Raw genomic sequence first — 19,213 nt, 5'->3', positions numbered from 1 at the left:
ACCAAAGCAGACTGCCACATCTCTCTCCTGTGGAGCGGCTGGTGGGTTCAAACCCCTGTCATTTCGATTAGTAGCCTAGCTCTTAACCGTTGCACCATCAGGGTCAGGATCGACTGACACATCAGCATCCTTTTACTATAAACTGAAGATTTCACCTAAGAATAAGTGGATATACGGGCCCAGTGGAATGGGAGGTGAGGTCAGAGCAGTACCATTGGAAGTGGGGTTTGACAAGAAAATATTTCTGAGATACAGAGTTGAATATTATAACTGAATAAAGGCAAAAGAGCAGAACAATCAAGAGCTTTAAAGTCAGAACTGAAATGAAACCTCTGCCTCTGCTTAGGAACTAGGACTTGGATAACTCCCTGCATACTCTTAAGTGTCTAGATTCTTCACCTGTAAAGTGGGAATAATCATGGTACCTACCTTTTGGGATTATTGTGAAAATTAAATAGCTCAACAAGTGGTCACTCTTACTAACACTAAACACTACACATATTAAAATTGGGATATGGAATATTAAAGAGTTACGCTTGATTTTTATTAAAAAAAGATTTAATGACTAATGAAACAATACCCTGTAAGAAGTCAAAAAGGACCCAAGGAGTATGCCTGTGCCCCATAATCAGATAAATGTCAATTTTATGCCTTAATCCAGTTGAGGTCAAAACTAATTCTTTTTGTCAATTCATTTGACGAACATTTGAATTCATTATGAAGCAGAAGCATAAGAATAACTAGGATGTTATGGATCTTTTTTCTATCCATAAGTCAATCTTTTTTTTTTTTTTTTTTGAGTAACTATGTAAGCATCTACTTGGGAAGGAATGGCTTCCTAGATAGAGTTGCTGTTATTGTTATTAGTCGCCTTCCAGTTAATTCCAACTCACCATGACCCCATGTGTGCAGAGTAGAACTGGTCCACAAGATCTTCAAGGCTATAACCTTTCAGAAGCAGATCACCCAGCCTGTTCCAACCACCAGCCTTTCAGTTAGTAGCGGACTACGTAACTGTTTGTGCCATTCAAGCACTAGATAAAATTATATCAATTAGTAATTTTACTTTGGGACCATATAGTCACAACTATAATTTTTCTTTTGTTTAGTATACAAAATTGGAAATATGAATCTTTATATAATTTTATGTTTTTGTTTTAGTATTTAAATAGCCTTTTTCAGAATTTACAGTAAATATACAGAAAACATTGGCTATCCTTTTTCTTTATGCACAGCTTAACTAATATATAATTTAGCTTATACTTTGGCTTCATACCTAGAATTCTAATTGGTGTGTACCCTGCTTAAAGAGATGTGGAATGCTTCCTTTGATGGTTGTAAGGTGATAGATGATACATACCTTTTTTTCTCAGGAGTTTTTTTTGTATATCAAAATAATGGTTTCTTTTAAAAGCAGGAGTATAAAGTTTTATTTACAAATAATTTTAAATTAAAAAGTACATATGAAATTATTATGTAAGTAAAGTTAAAATCTACAAATGGCAAAACTTAGAGAACATTCGAATATAACAAGCATTTAAATTTAACTTAATATAAATCATTTTTCCAAGTTGCTTAAATACAAAGTTTTGTATTACATAACTTTCTATTCTCATCTCATAAATTTAACAAAAACACTAATTGAACCAAATATTTCAGTTGGCTAGTCTATATTATGTAGGCAAAATTTATCTGATTACATGGGGTTTTTTTGTATTTTGTGTGTGTGTGCGTTCTTTGATAGGCACTAACTACATTTCAACCATCATCCACTGTTATATGGATAACGGGTTACGCCTTTCTACATTTTCCCCACTGTAAGAGAGCAAGATACTGTTAATTATGATGGGAAGTGGATCTACCAGGGGATTTTATCAGCTGAGTTAAAAACATTTGCCTTCTTTTACTCCAACACTACCCCTCCCCACACACGTTTCCAAATCACTAGAATGAGTGCACACACTATACACACTCACACGCTCAAAATACCACCTTGCCCCAATAGTTCCACAGTTCAAATTAAAAGCTACATTTTGTTAAGCAAATTAGGAGTTACAATAAAGTGAAGGGAGCATGTGAAATGAATAATTAACGTTGTATAGACTTCAGCATCATAATTAAGATTAAATGCCACATATATTCAAACTAGATTAGCACAGCCATTGAAAGCAGCAATGTGCTCAGTGGGAGAGTGTGCTTTTGCTAAATAATGTCTTATGAAGAGTATTCTAAAAACATTAAGCATAAGGTTGTCCTATATAAAATGATTAAAGTTTTATAAAAAAGAAGCTATAATTCTGGTAAATGAAATAATTTCATTTTCCTGCTGTTTTCACCTTTAGGAACATACTGTAAATGGAAAAGAACTCCATGTGATATCTTATTAGATAGAGTATGAATCCCTTGCTTGAAGTTAATGAACCCTTGCTACATAAATTTGGGGTTACGGACAGTTTCAAGCATTTAACCTCACCAATTCTTTTGATATCTCTTGGGAAGACTTTATTAGCATATTATTTATTGTATCCCCCATCTCACTAGAAAAATATTTGTTGTGCATCACTCAATAAATGTTTGTTTAATTTATCTTTATCTCAGGTCTATGTTGTGCCTTGCTATAATTCCTCAAAACTCTTCAATTGACAATAGACGTTCATATATTTTCATAGCACATGCATTTCATTCACGCTGATGGCTAGTAACTTTTATGCTGAGATTACAGTCAATTCTGTGCACTTTTATTAACTATTCTTCCCTATTTCTTTCCACTAAAATTTTGACAAATTATACTTTTAAAACAAAACCAAAGTAAAATGTGATTTTTCCACTAGTTAATGTCAATAGGTACAATTCTTTCCTGACTAACCTTTCCATTATTTTGCTATTGACCTGGAACAATTCAAAAAGAAAAAGGCAAAAATTGATCTTAAATTTAACCCCATATGTATGATTACATTTATTATCATTAAATTAATGATCAGCAAAATAAAAAAGAACATTTCAAGACTATTTTTAAAAGTATATGTATATATGTTGTATACATGTATGCATATGTTCTATACATGTATGTATATATTTACTTCATGTGCATAAATTTATTTTAGAATTAGGAAATATATAACCTGGACCAGCAAAATCAAAATTGTCAACTAGTGAATAAGTAATCCAGTGAAAATACCAATAGAATAGGCAATACACATTTATATACATAAAATTTTATGCAATGTATGACTCATCTTTGGATCTGCCAAAAAAAAAACCTCTCTTAAACTTAAAACATAAATACAATATTTAGATATATTAACTCAGGAGAGGAAAAAAATAAATGGGATTTTTTGGGGGCAGCTTAGGGCAAAGAGAGGACGGTATTTTTTTTAGTCCTGATAGTTTCTACTCAAACACACACAAAAAAATCATGCACTATAAAATATTTCAAATAGCTTTTGGAGAGGAACAATTCATGAACTGCTTTTTTCAGTTTTATTATCTGAGGGGTGGTGAGGAGGGTAAGAAATTTAGAGGCCTTCCATCAGAGGGGAGTACCATCCTGTAGGCTTCTATTATTTAAAATAGAAAAAAAATTCATCTTATTCCAACACTTGTTTTACCAAAACCATTTTTTAGCTATTCCAGTGTAGGATGACTCTTATAAGCTGACAGAGGAACTTTTTTAGTATTTAATATTTATTTATTCTTCTTTCTTTGTTAGACAATTATCCTGTGGAAATAACATTTACTACTCTAACAATAAAGCAAACTCAAAAGAGAAAATAGATTTTGACGATCCACTCAAAAGTTGGAAATACACCTAATTATATTACTAGTGAATCAAGGGAAAAATTCTAAAATATTATCTACTAACAGCAGAAATTGGTAGTCAAAATCCTTTCACAAGACAAAAAAAATCAAAAACACTCAAGTCATGGGTTTAGTAATAAATTCATCAGATTTATGCTTTTCCCTAATTATACCAGAACAATATTATAAATTATGAAGAGAATAGATAACAAAAACTTTGAGCTGACCAGACTTTAAGTAGAAAAAAAGAATGTAGTTACCATCTTTACTAATTCAACAAATTATTTTAAAAATATATATTAGTCATCAGTTTTGGTATAAAAACATTCCTGCTTTATAGATGAAATCTTGTGATGAAAACTAGACACTATTACTGTAACTATAAATTACATTTATAGCAATATAATTGCAGGTCCTCCAACTAGGTAGCACTAATAGTCTTATCAATTACAGTGCCATAAACATTGTTTATGGCAGCATAAATATTGATATTAATGTAATCAAGAATCAATAGTAGTTATTCAAACTGTCATGGAAAATATAACTAACTAGTTACATGAAATATTCAACTTTAAGCTTATTGGGAATGTATATTGCCACCCAAGAAATTCTGTGTGTCAATTCCTACCAAATTTAAATACTGATAAAGAAAAGAAAGCTGTATTACGCAGACATCCTGAACATGGTGAAAGTTTTCATTTTACAAAATGTTCTTATGTTGCAATGAATTACTTAACACGGCCATTCTAGCCATAGTCTTTGTAACTCCCACCAAATGACTGGGTGAGACTATGCAAATGAGGTGCTTGTGGCACACCAAGGGGATCAGATAGCTTGCTAAAATGAAAATACGGTACATGGCACACTTGTGGGGTGGGTCCATGCAAATAAGGTTTATGGTACCCTAATGATGGGATTGGTCGGTTTTACCATCCCCCTAGGGTTAAAATGAGCCATCCTAGAGGAGGGAAGGGGGGCCCTCACCGCCACCAAGAAAGAAGAGCCAGGTGTGGACTGCACTTGGACCCAGGATTCCTGTGCTGAGAAGCTCCTGAAACAATAGACCAAGATAGAGAGAGAGCTATAACACAGAAGATGGTGAGAAGCAGTGGCAACAAAGGCAGGAGGCTGGTAGGAGACTGATGGCACAATGGGCTTCCTGGCCCACTGAGTGAGAAAGTTGAGTGTCTTCAGGTAGGATGCTTGTTGGCGAAGTAGGATTCTTCCAGGCACTTGATGGAGCTAGGCTTGTCAACCCACGGAGCTAGAGCTGAGTGACTTTGGGCCGAGGCTTACTGGTGGAGTGAGGTGCCTCTGGGCACTTACTGGTAGAACTGAAAGAGCTTTGTAACACTTGCCTAAGCAGGGCAGAGGCTGAGGTACCACAGAGAGGTGCGCCTGCAGGCATGGCTGAGAAGAGGCTGCCCTGATCAAAGAACCGTATCCTGAGTGTTCCTGAACCTGAACTATAATCTGTTACTTCCTTAATAAACCCCATAATTGTGAGTATTGTCTGTGAGTTCTGTTTCCCTTTTGTAAGGAATTATTGAACCCAGCAGAGAAGTAGATTCCGTGGGTGGGATGGTTGGTGTCAGCATTGGTAAGAAAGCTGCAGGGTGGAGGCATGTCTGACCTCAGCTCATAGGAATCAGCCTTGGGCTGATATTGATGGTGATTCTCTCACCTCCACTTTGTGAAGTTAGGGTAGGTAGTATGACCTATTCCATAGGGGCTGGAGATGAGAGACAGAGAAAGAGAGAGAGAGAAGGGGTTAGCTAGTCTGAAATGCAGGGAGGTATGAGTGGACTTCCAAGCCTCTGGCTGGTACATATTGATCTAGTCCATAAAAAAAAAAAAAAAAAAAAGCCCATAGGGGCTAGGAATGAACTGACCAGAACACTTCAGTGTAGTGAATTACTTAATATGATCCTTCTAGCCATACTCTTTGTAACTCCCACCAAATGAATGGGCAGAAGTATGCAAATAAGGTACTTGTGACCCACCAAGAGCATTGGATAGTGCTCTAATAGTGTACATAAGGCACATGGCACCCTTGTGAGATGGATCCATGCAAATAAGGTATGTTCTTGTTGTTAGGTGCCTTCGCGTTAGTTCCAACTCATAGCAACTCAATGTACAACTGAATGAAATACTACCCTGTCATGTGCCATGCTCACAATTGTTGTTATGTTTGAGCTCATTGTTGCAGCCACCCTGTCAATCTATCTCATTGAGGGTCTTCCATCCTCTTTCCACTGACCCTGTGCTTTACCAAGCATGATGTCCTTCTCCAGGGACTGATCCCTCCTGACAACATGTCCAAAGTAAGTAAGATGCAGTCTTGCCATCCTTGCTTCTAATAAGCATTCTGGTTGTACTTCTTCCAAGACAGATTTGTTCGTTCTTTTCGCAGTTTACTTTATATTCAATATTCTTCGCCAACACCACAATGCAAAGGCATCAATTCTTCTTCGGTCTTCCTTATTCATTGTCCAGCTTTCACATGCATATGATGTGATTGAAAATACCATGGCTCGGGTCAGGTGTACCTTAGTCTTCAAGGTGACATCTTTGCTTTTCAACACTTTAAACAGGTCCTTTGCGGCAGGTTTACTCAATACAATGCGTCTTTTGATTTCTTAACGGCTGCTTCCATGGGCATTGATTGTGGATCTAAGTAAAATGAAATCCTTGACAACTTCAATCTTTTGTCCATTTATCATGATGTTGCTTATTGGTCCAGTCGTGAGGATTTTTGTTTTCTTTCTGTTGAGGTGTAATCCGTACAGAAGCCTGTGGTCTTTGATCTTCATCAGCGAGTGCTTCAAGTCCTCTTCACTTTCAGCAAGCAACGTTGTGTCATCTGTATATCTCAGATTGTTAATGAGTCTTCCGCCAATCCAGATGACCCATTCTTCTTCATATAGTCCAGCTTCTCGGATTACTTGCTCAGCATACGGATCAAATAAGTATAGTGAAAGGATACAACCCTGATGCACAACTTCCTGACTTCAAACCACGCAGTATCCCCTTGTTCTGTCTGAACAACTCTCTTGATCTATGTACCAGTTCCTCATGAGCACAGTAAAGTGTTATGGAATTTCCATTTTTCACAATGTTATTTATAATTTGTTATGATCCACACAAATAAGGTATACGGAATCCTAAAGAGATTGGCCAGTTTTGCCATCCTTCTAGGCTTGAAATGAGCCATCCTAGAGGAGGGAGGGGAGGATCTCCCCACCACCAAAAAAGAAGAGCCAGGAGTGGAGAGCATCTTTTAGGCCCAGGAACTCTGAGCTGAGAAGCTCCTAGAACCAGGAGACCAAGAGAGAGAGCTGTAACACTGAAGATGGCAGTGGCACAGGCAGGAGACCAGCAGAACATTGGCAAGAGACTGGCAAAAGATGGCATAGTGGGCTTGCAGGCCCAGGAAGTGAGAACTTGGTGGACCTGGGTTTGCCAACCCATGAAGCTAGAGCTGAGCGTCTTTGAGCTGAGGTTTACTGGTGGAGTGGGGAGTCTCTGGGCACTTAGAGACAAGAGCTAAAAGAGCTTTATAACACTTGCCTGAGCAGGGCAGAAGCCAAGTGGCCAGAGAGAAGTGTGCCTGCAAGCACGGCTGAGAAGAGCTGTCCTGATTGAAGAACTGAGTGTTCCTGAAACTGAACTGTAACCTGTTACTTCCCTTAAAAACCCCATAATCATGAGTATAATCTGTGAGTTCTCTTTGGCCATTGCAACAAATTATCAAGTCCAGCAGAGAAGTAGAGAGTGCCGTGGGAGGAAAGGTTGGTGTCAGAATTGGTAAAAAAGCTGCAGGGTGGAGATGTATCTGATCTCTACCTCACAGGAATCAGCCTTGGGCTGATGTCGATGGTGATTCTCTCTCCTCCCCCTTGCGAAGTTAGAGAGGTCAGATGCCACCCCTCCCATGCCATTTTTACAGTTCTTCTTAAAAATGATATTTTTTATTAAAAAAAATAATAATGCTGCTATGAATGAATCTACAAAATAGCGATGATTCTAGATTTCCAAATCAATAAATATGAGCCACGTGGAGCAATCACACTCAAGCTTAGTATTCCATTTTACTCATATAAAAACTAATTTGAGAAATACACTTGCAAAACTAATTCAAGAAAGGCTCTAATAATATCGTTGGGGTGCCTATGGCAAGATTCTGTTTAATTTTCCTATTGTGGTAGGCAGGATCCTAAGATGGCTCCCAAGATTTGTGGCCCCTGTATAACCTTTCCTCTTGAGCATGAGTGGGCCTGACCTATTCACGTGAGCCCTTTCTAAAGAGGGTCTCAAGGTCAGAGAGGAGAGAAGTCAGAAAGATTTGACACTACAGCAGATGTTCTCCTGGTAATCTTATAGGAGCAATGTGCCATGCTGTGGAGAGGGTCACATGGCAAGGAATGGTAGACGATCTCTAAGAGCTGAGAACAACCACCAAGAAAACTGAGTAGTCAGTGATATAGCTGCAAGGAACTGAATTCTGTCAATTACCTGTAAAAAGACTCCAAGCCTCAGATAAAAATGCAGGCTCAATCTATATCTTGATTTCAGCCTGATGAAACCCTGAGTAGAGGATTCGATTAGTCCACACCTGGACTTCTGACCTACAAAACTCTATGGCTGTGATACTCGTTATGCAGCAATAGAAAAGTAATATATTAGCTTTAAGCTGCCTGATCAAAATCTACTTATTTCTCTGGCTTATCCAGTCTAGTATCAAAGCAATTGGAAACTTAAAAATAAGAACCCACCTGATGTTCTGCCTGATTCATCATACTGATACCAGTTCACTATTAATGTCTAAGACCCCATGTTTTTAGCTTAAATTTGAACCCCAACTGATGTTCCTAGCCAGGTGTGATTTACCAGGAGATTAGTCAATAACAGGATCATTTAAATCCTTTAAAGCTAGGATTACCAATAAAAAATAAGAGAGCTGAAGTATATTACCCAACTTCATCCAACTAGCAACAAGGTCGAGAAGTATCATAATTTCAAGGAAAGATGGGAAATTTATTATACATCATATCCCATGCATGGATTAGGTACGTTTGCTATTTCATCTCATTTAATCTTCTGACACATTTTTAGAGTGTATTTGAAAGAGACAGTAACAGCAGTCCTCCTAAGCTCAGGAAACACAGATATGCGAATGAAACAAGACGTACAACCAGAAGGAGTGCTAGGGACAGTGGAGAAGTGGGGAGTACATGACTACTCAAATCGTATCTATATTCATTTTTTAAATCTTCTGATCACCAAGTGAAATATGGCTTGCTCCCATGAGCTACCAGTTTGCAAGAATAAATAGGGAAATGGATAGGAACACAGGCTTTATAATTTGTTAGCATGGCCCTTGTTAGTAAGTTACTTAACCTCTATAAACCTTATTTTATTCAACTTTAAAATGGGATAAAAATAGTCTCTTTTTTTTTTAAGTTGTCATAAGAACGAAATTAGATAATGCATATAAAATCTTCAGAAAAATGCCAGACACATAGTAAGACCTTAATAACTTAAAGAATTTTCACTTAATAACTGGCATCAAATAAAAACAATAGTAGTAGTATCAAAATTTAAGAATCTGGCTCCTCAAATTAAATAATTTATTTTTTATTCCGAGGGTTGCATACTACATTTAATCCTCTAGTTGTTTCCTTTCATATATATCAGTAACTGGATTTTTGCTAATCCTTCTCCTGATACCTGCTCACACTTTAGAACTCATGGATGGAATTATCGATGTTGGTACATCATTTGAAACTAATCTGATTATTATCACCTTGATCTCGCATAGTTTAGGAGACAAAGCTCCCCTTCCACAAGCACAGGTAGGCATACCATTCAACAATTTGTGAAGGAAGCAATATTTAGGAATTATCTTTATTCCTTTTTTATGGGAACATAAGCTTCCCATTAGTCTAAATCAGAGGTCTCCAACTGGCAACCCAAAGTCTAGATTTGATTTGTGGGTGTTTTATTTGACTATCATAGTATTGACCTTTGTTGTGATATACAAAACAAATCATTTAAAAATAAATTAGTTGTCATGATTTAAAAATGGAGAAATGTATACTAAAACTTGAATTTCAAGCTTTTTTTTTTGTATTTTAAAAAAGATATTAAATCACATGGATCAGTATTTAAAATAAACACAGCCAAGACATTTGCATGGGCCTAAAACATTGGACTTCTGACCTCCAGAACTGTAAGAAAATGATTTTGTTCTCATAAATCACCTATGATTTTTGTGTTTAAGCAACACCAGGTAACTAAAACAAAATTTGGTACCAGAGAGTAGAGTGCTGCTCTAACAATAACTTAAAATGGAGAAGTGGTTTTGGCATTGGATAATGGGTAGACACTGAAGGAATTCTGATTCACTTAATGGTAAGAGACTAGACTGCCTTGAAGATACTGTTGGTAAAACTACGGACATTAAGGGCAATTCTGATGAAGGCTCAGAAAGAAATGAGGATTCCTGTAGAAAAAGATTCTATTGTCATTGTATTGTGGATCCTAAACCTAATCACTTCTGAGTAAAAAAAAAGGTCCAAACAGACAGAAAGACACATGCACAGAGGGAAGACAGACATCCTATGAAGATGTCAGAGGACAAGGAAGATCTAGAGGTACCAACAAGAAAGAAGTCAACACAGCTGAGATCCTGATTTGCACTTTTAGCCTCTAAAACAATGAGAAAATAAATCTCTGTTCTTTAAAACCTCCAACTTGGGTATTATTATTACAGCTACACTAGGTAACTAAGACAGACATTATCTAACCAGTTGCCATCAGTCAGTTTCAACTCCTGGCAACCTCATGTGAGTCAGAGTAGAATGTGCTCCACAGGGTTTCAGTGGCTGATTTTTTCAGAAGTAGATGTTTAGGTCTTTCTTTCAAGGCACCTCAGAGTGGAGTCCATTCTCCAACCTTTTGGTTAGCAGCCACTCACATTAACCATTTGCACCACCTAGGGACTCCATAAAAAAAAAAAAAAAAATGCATTACCATCAAGTCAATTCCAACTCATAGCAACCCTACAGGACAGAGTAGAACTGCTCCGCTGGGTTTGTAAGGAGTGGTTGGTGGATTCAAACTGTCAACCTTTTGGTTAGCAGCTGTAGCTCTCGATCACTGTACTACCAGGGCTCCAGGGACTCCATGGTATCATCTAAATACTACCAAATCCAGAGATTTAGGAGTCATCCCACCTTTACAACACTTCTTTCTGAAGAGTTGTATCTAGAAGCAACTTGCTGAAGGGCTGAGGCATTTTACTCTTTCAGACATTTGAGTCATCCTACCTTATAATGAAAACTTTATCTAATCACATTAAATAACATTTAATCATTAATTATTCAAAAAATGGATGAGAGTTCAGAGAAGAATTCTCTATGGCACAACAAAATGGTTTTCAAACTGATATGACATTCTGTGAGTGCATTGGCTATAAGTGTATACTCTGCATTGACATCTATTTTAGGGAATTGCTATGAAAATCCTTTTTTTGGAAACAGAAAATTTAATGTGAGCTCTATAGCTCATTGCTGTAATTTAGGGAACTTCCTTTTATACTTGTTAGACTGAATCCTAATTACTACTATAATGACTTCTCATCCACATTTTTAATGACTAAATAATTGATATGTTGGTAGGCACTCAACGTACATGATTTTAAAACACTGAATATAAAAGAAAAGGACATTCTAATCACCCATGAGCAAGATTTAAAAAAATAATATTCTCCAACACAAAAAGTGTTAAATGCACAGGGGAGTTAAACACCAGTTAATAACAATCAGGTAATTTATGCTAGTTTCACAGTTAGGGTTAAGTACTCTAGCAAAAGCACTTGTCCACCTTGGAGGTTATGTTTCATTTCCAACATAATCCTCAAATTAAAAAGATATACATGTTGCCATCAGCCCTGTTTCTTATGCGTAGTAGCTCCCATTGTCCTAAAGTGTCCCCTTGGGTCTTCTTACTATGGAAGCAGTTATTTTTTTTTACATTTTATCCTGTACTACATAGTTGAAAATCAGTAAACTGTTCTGCATACTTAGTGTACCTAAGGGCAGGCTCAAAAATTGTAAGAAGTGAAGTCAAAGTTATCATAGCACAAGCTATCAAGTTGACAAAATTTGGAGATCCATTTCTTTGGGGGTAGTCCCTGAGTTTATTAATGCAATTCATATAAATATCAAAGTAGACATATATGTAGGTGTAGACAGAGATGTAGACATCAACATCAACCCAGATGTAGGTATAGATCTCTTATACCACGCTAAGGCTCTGAAAATACAGAAAACAGCAGGTTTCTTCACTAAGACTCCTAGTTTGGGGCTACTTTAAAGCTTCCTTTTAGAAAACTACAGGAAGGTTTAACCTTTGGATTAGTTTGAATACCCAGTGGTATCCAAGCTGTCAGAAAAGGTTGGAGAAAGAATCTGTTAATAAAGCGTTTACGAAGGTTATTTGCATAAGCTGTCTTCCTTAAATTAAGCATTAAAAAATGGTACTGTTGCCAAAAGCCAAAGTGGTAAGAAATAAAAGATTGATCCCCAAATTCCTCCTGCTATGACTCTGTACAGAAGAAAAAATAGCTGTGTCTAATTCTCACTTCAAGGGCCCCATAAGAGGACGCTGGAGCGAAGAAGGATCCTAGAAATTAGAATTTTACTGCCAAGACAATTGTAAGCCCAGAATACAGGATAGGATTTGTGATGAGGACCTCAAAAAATATAGGCCTGTGTCTTAGTTATCTAGTGCTGCTATAACAGAAGCCACAAGTGGATGGGTTTAACAAACAGAAATGTATTCTCTCACAGTTTCAGAGGCTAGCAATCCAAATACAGAGCACCAGCTCCAGGAGAAGGTTTTCTCTGTCTCTGTCAGCTTTGGGGGAAGTTCCTTATCATCAATCTTCTCCTGGTCTAGGATTTTCTCAGAGTAGGGACCCCAGGTCCAAAGGACATGCTCTGCTTCTGGCTCTTCTTTCTTGTTGGTAGGAAGTCCCTCTCCTCTCTGCTAATTTCTCTCTTTTATATAACTCAAAAGAGATTGACTCAAGAAATAACCTAATCCTGTAGATTGTGTCCTGCCTCATTAACATAACTGCCTCTAATCCTGTCTCATTAACATCATAGAGGTTAAGATTTACAACACATAGGAAAATTACATCAGATCACAACACGGAGGACAACCACACGATACTGGGAATCGTGGCCTAGCCAAATTGATACACATTTGAAGGGGACACAGTTCAATCCATAACAGCCTGTAAAAGAGGTCTGTACTCCTTAAAGGATTCAGCCCAAAGATTTTTACACTGATGATGCTTAAAATTTATGCATTATCATGGTCCTTACTTCTGCTCATCATTATCAAATAACAATTTAATATTTAAAAAGAATCAGCTGATTTCTTCCCAGCACCCTAAATATTGAATCTTTCTAAACAGCCTAACAAGGTCTTTTTAAACAGGCTTCCCAAAGAGAAGGCTTCTTTCAGATAAAGATACATGGATAATAATATTGCCAAGATATTGCATGCTTCTTTCTAGCTTCTATTTATAACTCCAGATACTACTTCAAGACTGTGAAACTCTAGAAGTAGCTAGTGATATGAAGAACTTCCCAGACGCTTAACAAGGGTAAGGAGCACCCAGGAGCAATCTCCAAGTTGCACGCACCCTCCCGATTTCAAAATGAATAGACCTTGATAGCTGAGATGCATCAGCAGAAGCACCTTTCCGTCTCTTGTCTGGCTACCTCAGTCAGGTGTTTTTATATCTATAGCACCTCAGAACGTCATTCTGTGCCTCATTTGTCACCTCCTTGTACCCACGGAAAAGTGCCGTGTTTGGCCCTCTGCCCCCGCTACCACTCCTCTGGAACTTCCAACCTCAGATATCATAACAAAAGGAGGACAGAGCTGCCATGATAAGCATTTTGTTTAGCAATAAAGCTCCTTAAAGTTTTCATCGAGGATGGTTCATACTGCCCAGAGAACAAAATCAGTCTTTACCTGCTATATAGACAAAGAGTTGCCTCTGAGGGCAGTGAGTTAATTGGCAACTTGTAGAAAGAAACTTGCTTTCTACATGCCAGGGATCTCAAGCGTGTATTATAACCAGTGGACAAAAGACTAATCGGTCTGAAATTCCAGAAACTTTCTTAAGAATATTAATCATACTGCACAAATATTGAGTGGAAAAAGATAGATATGTAAGCTATTGTCACAACTTTTTCTAAATACCGAAGCCTGTTATAGCAGAATACCTTCTTCTATATGACTATAATTAATGATCAACTAGCTATTTGTGTTACAAAAGATAAATGAAGTTAAATCATATTTAGATGATTTAATAGATAATTATACAAGTTTAAAATATTAATGCAAACATAATACCAGGAAAATGTAAATAATTAATGATGTACTTATAAATAATTTCTATTAGTGAAATAGATTAAGAAAATGATTTGTCCTTACCAGTGGGCTCATAAATATTTAATGACAACTACTGGTGACATCTTTTAGATTCACCTCAAAACCCTAAAATTTAAGCCTTTTCTTAATAATATGCAATACATTTTTAAATGGAAACTAAGGCAGCAAAGCATCCTTGTGTATAAGGTTTATTTACTTCAGGTCATTTAAAAGCATTTTTGAATGTCTTAAATATAGATAGCATTCTCATTATGTTTAACAGATATTCACAGATACAGCATTTTTTCCTTTAAATATAGTATCTGGAAGACGTTAAAATATATATACTAATTTAAACATAAGTTAATGTTATAGTTTCCAAACCATAGCATGCTTAACTTTTATATTCCCTAACTTTATATGTTGTTGTGTTAAAGGAAACATAAATATGTTTCAAGAACTTCTTTCTGTAATAATATAGCAATAGGATTCCAGTAGGCTTCCAAACAGGTCCGGCTATGGAGATAGTGTGTTTGGGTAATTCACCTTCAGTTCACCCACCCTTGCCGTTAACAAGCAGGAATTTGCCTTTTTATAGCCGTAACTTGCAACAGAAGAGCATGCTATCATATAGCCAGCTTCACCAGAAAAGTGAGGAGCTGAAGAGTCAGACACACCTTATGAATGATAAGCACCAGCTTCCTAAGCTCACTGTCTTCCTGGCTATTCCTGGACCTGGGAAGTTGGTACCTCCATGTTGGAGCATGCATGCCTCCTGTTTGATGAAACAGTTTCTGAGTAGCTACCATTAAAGATATCCTATATTTTTTAATTGCGGCTGGTGATATTTTCCCACCAAGTAATATGTCCTTTGTGGCAACCATGTAAAATATGCAAACTCTATATAAATAGACTATTATCTATCTATCTGTTTGCCTATCTACCTATTTGTCTATCTGTTTATCTGAGTGTATATATACCTTAACCTCCCCATGCTTTTGCACTTCAATTTTCCCTTCAATGACTGTATCTGATTCATAATGATGAAATACAGTACTTCTTTATATATTTGAAAAGCCAATCAGTCTTACAGACCTAAGGTGACTCTCTTTAAGATATTTTTTATTTACTTTCTCTAATCCATGATTTGCTTGTCTCTGTTCAGATACTTTATCTGTCGATTTAATAATTTGCTCTTATAGTTTGCTCTCAGATGACAATTTTTATCTCAGTTTGTTTTGCAGGGAGGGCATGACAGAGTCAGCATTTTCTCCCTATATAAATAGCTGAAGTAAGATCTAGTCTTCTTTAGTAGAGAATTTGTTTCCTGTTCTTTCACCATTTTACACTATCCACTAGAAGCCTTTTTTTTTTTTTTTTTTGCTAGAAGCCTTTGCCTTTGTTATGTTATTCACGCCTTTGTTTTTATAATACCTTTCAGAATCCTGCTTTTATTACAGAATTAGTTATCAATCGACCTATCCCCATGAGACTGGGATTTCAGCCAAGTAAGAACCTTTATTATATACATATCTGTGTACCCTCTTTGTAGCAAGACACTGTTCAATAAGGGTTTGTTGAGCAATAAGAGAGAAGAGTTGCTGATAATAATATAAGGCAAAAATGTATTTGTATTTGTAAACCCTCTGCTTAGTAAGGAAATCCTGGTGGTGAAGTGGTTAAGGTGACCTCTGCTAACCAAAAAGTCGGCAGCTCAAATCCCACCAGGTTGGCCTTTGAAACTCTATGGGATAGTTCTACTCTGTTCTATAGGGTCACTATGAGTTGGAATTGACTTGATGACAATGGATTTTTTTTTTCTTTAGTAAAATATAGTATTGAATAAAGTTTCATTAAGCAAAAAACTTGCTGATTTTGGTGTAAGACACAAAGCCAAAATTCACAATGAAGATACACCACTTAAGAAACACAGTAGCCGTTATGAAGAAAAATTACAGTGGCTGCATAGTAGAAGCACACAATTAATAGGAGACTTCAATATATCACTCTCAGAACAAGACAGATCAAGTGGACAAAAAATAAGTGGATAACAACAGAGTTCTAGTGGTGCAGTGGTTAAGCACTCTTCCTCCAAGTGAAAGGTCAGTGGTTTGAACCCACCAGCTGCTTTGTGGGAGAAAGGTGAGGCAGTCTGCTTCTGTAAAGATTTACAGTCTTGGTAACCCTATGGACCAGTTCTACTCTATCCTATAGGGTTGCTGTGAGTCGGGATCAACTTGACGGCAATGGGTTTGGTTTATTTTTTTAGATAACAACAACAAAAATATTTAAAGAGATAGAAGACTTGAACAACATAATCATTATAATAGATATTATGAATATATTTTGAAATTTGTACCCTCATAGTAGAAAATATGCCTTCCTCTCAAGAACTAATGGAACTTTCAAAATACAGACATGTGCCACATAATGTCTGTTTGAGGAATGCCTAACCACATATACATCTGTGATCACATAAGGTTATACAGAAAATCCCCAGGTTCCAAAAGTCCAACTTACATACAATTCATAGTTGTGAACCAACTCCCATAAAGTCTGTTATATTAAAAATTTGAGGTACATACCACAGTTCATAATAACATACAGGTACTACTTTGGGACACACGTCAAAACATTATTATTATTATTACAGTATTATTATGTTAAAGATGTTTTAGTGTATCTGGAAGTATTTCTTTAATGTTTTTTTATGCATAGAAAGGTGCACTATATACGTATACTAAGACAAACATTTGACTAACTGAAGTAGATATGAACCATACCTAACAGTTCCAAATTATGGATAAATTCAACTCAAAGACAGACTTTGGAACAGAACTTGTTCATAATCCAAAGACTGCCCATATATACTATGGTGTTAGACAACATCCAAATCACATAACATCCCATTTCACAGAATGTATCTTGGATGTTAAGCAACACATAATTATAATTGATCATATACTAGATAAAAAGGTTACTAAGTTCCATAGGTAGAAATATAATAAACAACTCTCTGATCACAATGCAATAAAACTAGGCAGTCTTAACAATGACAAAAAGGCCCTTCAACTGGAAATTAAAACAAAGATTCTACTAAATGACCTTTGAGTAAAAGTCAAAATACAAACTAAAATCATAGGATATCTCAAAAGTATTCATAATAAAACACTACATCTGGAATTTATGGAATACGTTTCAAGCACTGATAAGATGAAAAATCTTAACGTTAAGCACTCCTATGAGAAATAAAATAAATAAATAAAACCCCAAAAAACAAACGAAGGGCATTTGCGTAACATTTGTAGATAATGTTATTCCTTAGCCTTCAAGTCAGTATTCCACTTAATCTAGAAACACTAGAGTTGTTGCCACTAAGATCAGGAAAAAGGCAAAAATGCACTATATCTACAGTAGCTCGACATTATACTAGGAGTATTAACTTATTCAATTATAAAACAGAAATGCAATAGAAGCATAAAATTAGTAGAGAAGAATAAAAACTATCTCTCTTTGCAGATATTTGATATTATATGTGGAAAACCCTGAACAATCAATGATTAACTCAATTAATCAAGAATTCAGTAAGGTAGCCAAATATAAAATAAGCGTACAGAAATCAATACTCTATTTTGTTGTTAGTTTCCATGCAGTCAGTTCTGACTCATGGAAATCCACAAACAATAACCAGGTAGATAGTAGAGGAAATCCTATTTTCAAAAGCAATGAAAACAGTATACACTAAGGAATAAACTTAACAGATATGCAGAACTTATTCCAGAAAAACTTCATTACACTCCGAAAAGACAAGACCATAACTGAAAAAATGGAAAGACATTCTTTGTTCTTAGATAGAATGATTCAACATCAGAAACCTTTTCTTGCTAGGTTAATCTGTTAATTTTATATAACTTCAATAAAAATAACTAAAAGCTTTTTTATAGAGTTAGACAGTTGATATTGAAGTTCATACCAAAAAAAAAAAAAAAAAAAAGTACTCAGTTTAGGAAAATACTCAAAAGGAAAAACTACACTGGAGAACTAACTATATACGTAAGGCATTTGATTGTGTAGATTATAACAAATTATGGATAACACTGCAAAGAATGGGAATTCCAGCACACTTAATTAATTGTGCCCATGAAGAATCTGTACGTAGACCAAGAGGCAGTTGTTCAAACAGAACAGGGTGACATTGCATGGCTTAAAATCAAGAAAGGTGTGTCTCAGGGTTATATCCTGCACCATACTTATTCAAATTTTATGCTGAGAAAATAATCTGGACAGCTGGACTATATGAAGAAAAACATGGTAGCAAGATTAGAGGAAGACTAATTAACAACCTGCTATAGGCAGATGACACAACCCTGCTTGCTGAAGGTGAAGAGAACTTGAAGCACTAACTGACGAAGATCAAAGACCACAGCCTTCAGTATGGATTACACCTCAGCATAAAGAAAACAAAAATCCTCACAAATGGACCAATAAGCAACATTATGATAAACAGAGAAAAGATTGAAGTTGTCAAGGACTTCATTTTACTTGGATCCACAATCAACGTCCATGGAAGCAGCAGTCAAGAAATCAGATGATGTACTGCATTGGGCAAGTCTTTTGGGAAAGACCTCTTTAAAGTGATAAAAAAGCAAAGACATCACTTTGAGGACTCAGGTGCCTGACGCACGCCGTGGTATTTTCAATCACCTCATATGCATGCAAAAGCTGGACAATGAATAAGGAAGACTGAAGAAGAATTGATGCATTTGAATTATAGTTTTGTCAAAGGATATTGAATATACCATGGACTTCCAGAAGAACAAGCATATCTGTCTTGGAAGAAGTACAGCCAAAATGTTTCTTAGAAGGAAGGATGGCAAGATTCTGTCTTATGTACTTTGGACATGTTATCAGAAGAAGCCAGTCCCTGGAGGACATCATGCTTGGTAAAGTAGAGGGTCAG

The sequence above is a fragment of the Loxodonta africana genome, chromosome 2, assembly GCF_030014295.1.
Source record: "Loxodonta africana isolate mLoxAfr1 chromosome 2, mLoxAfr1.hap2, whole genome shotgun sequence".
In the NCBI taxonomy this organism is placed as follows: Eukaryota; Metazoa; Chordata; class Mammalia; order Proboscidea; family Elephantidae; genus Loxodonta; species Loxodonta africana.
Note: the sequence above shows the minus strand (reverse complement) of the source record.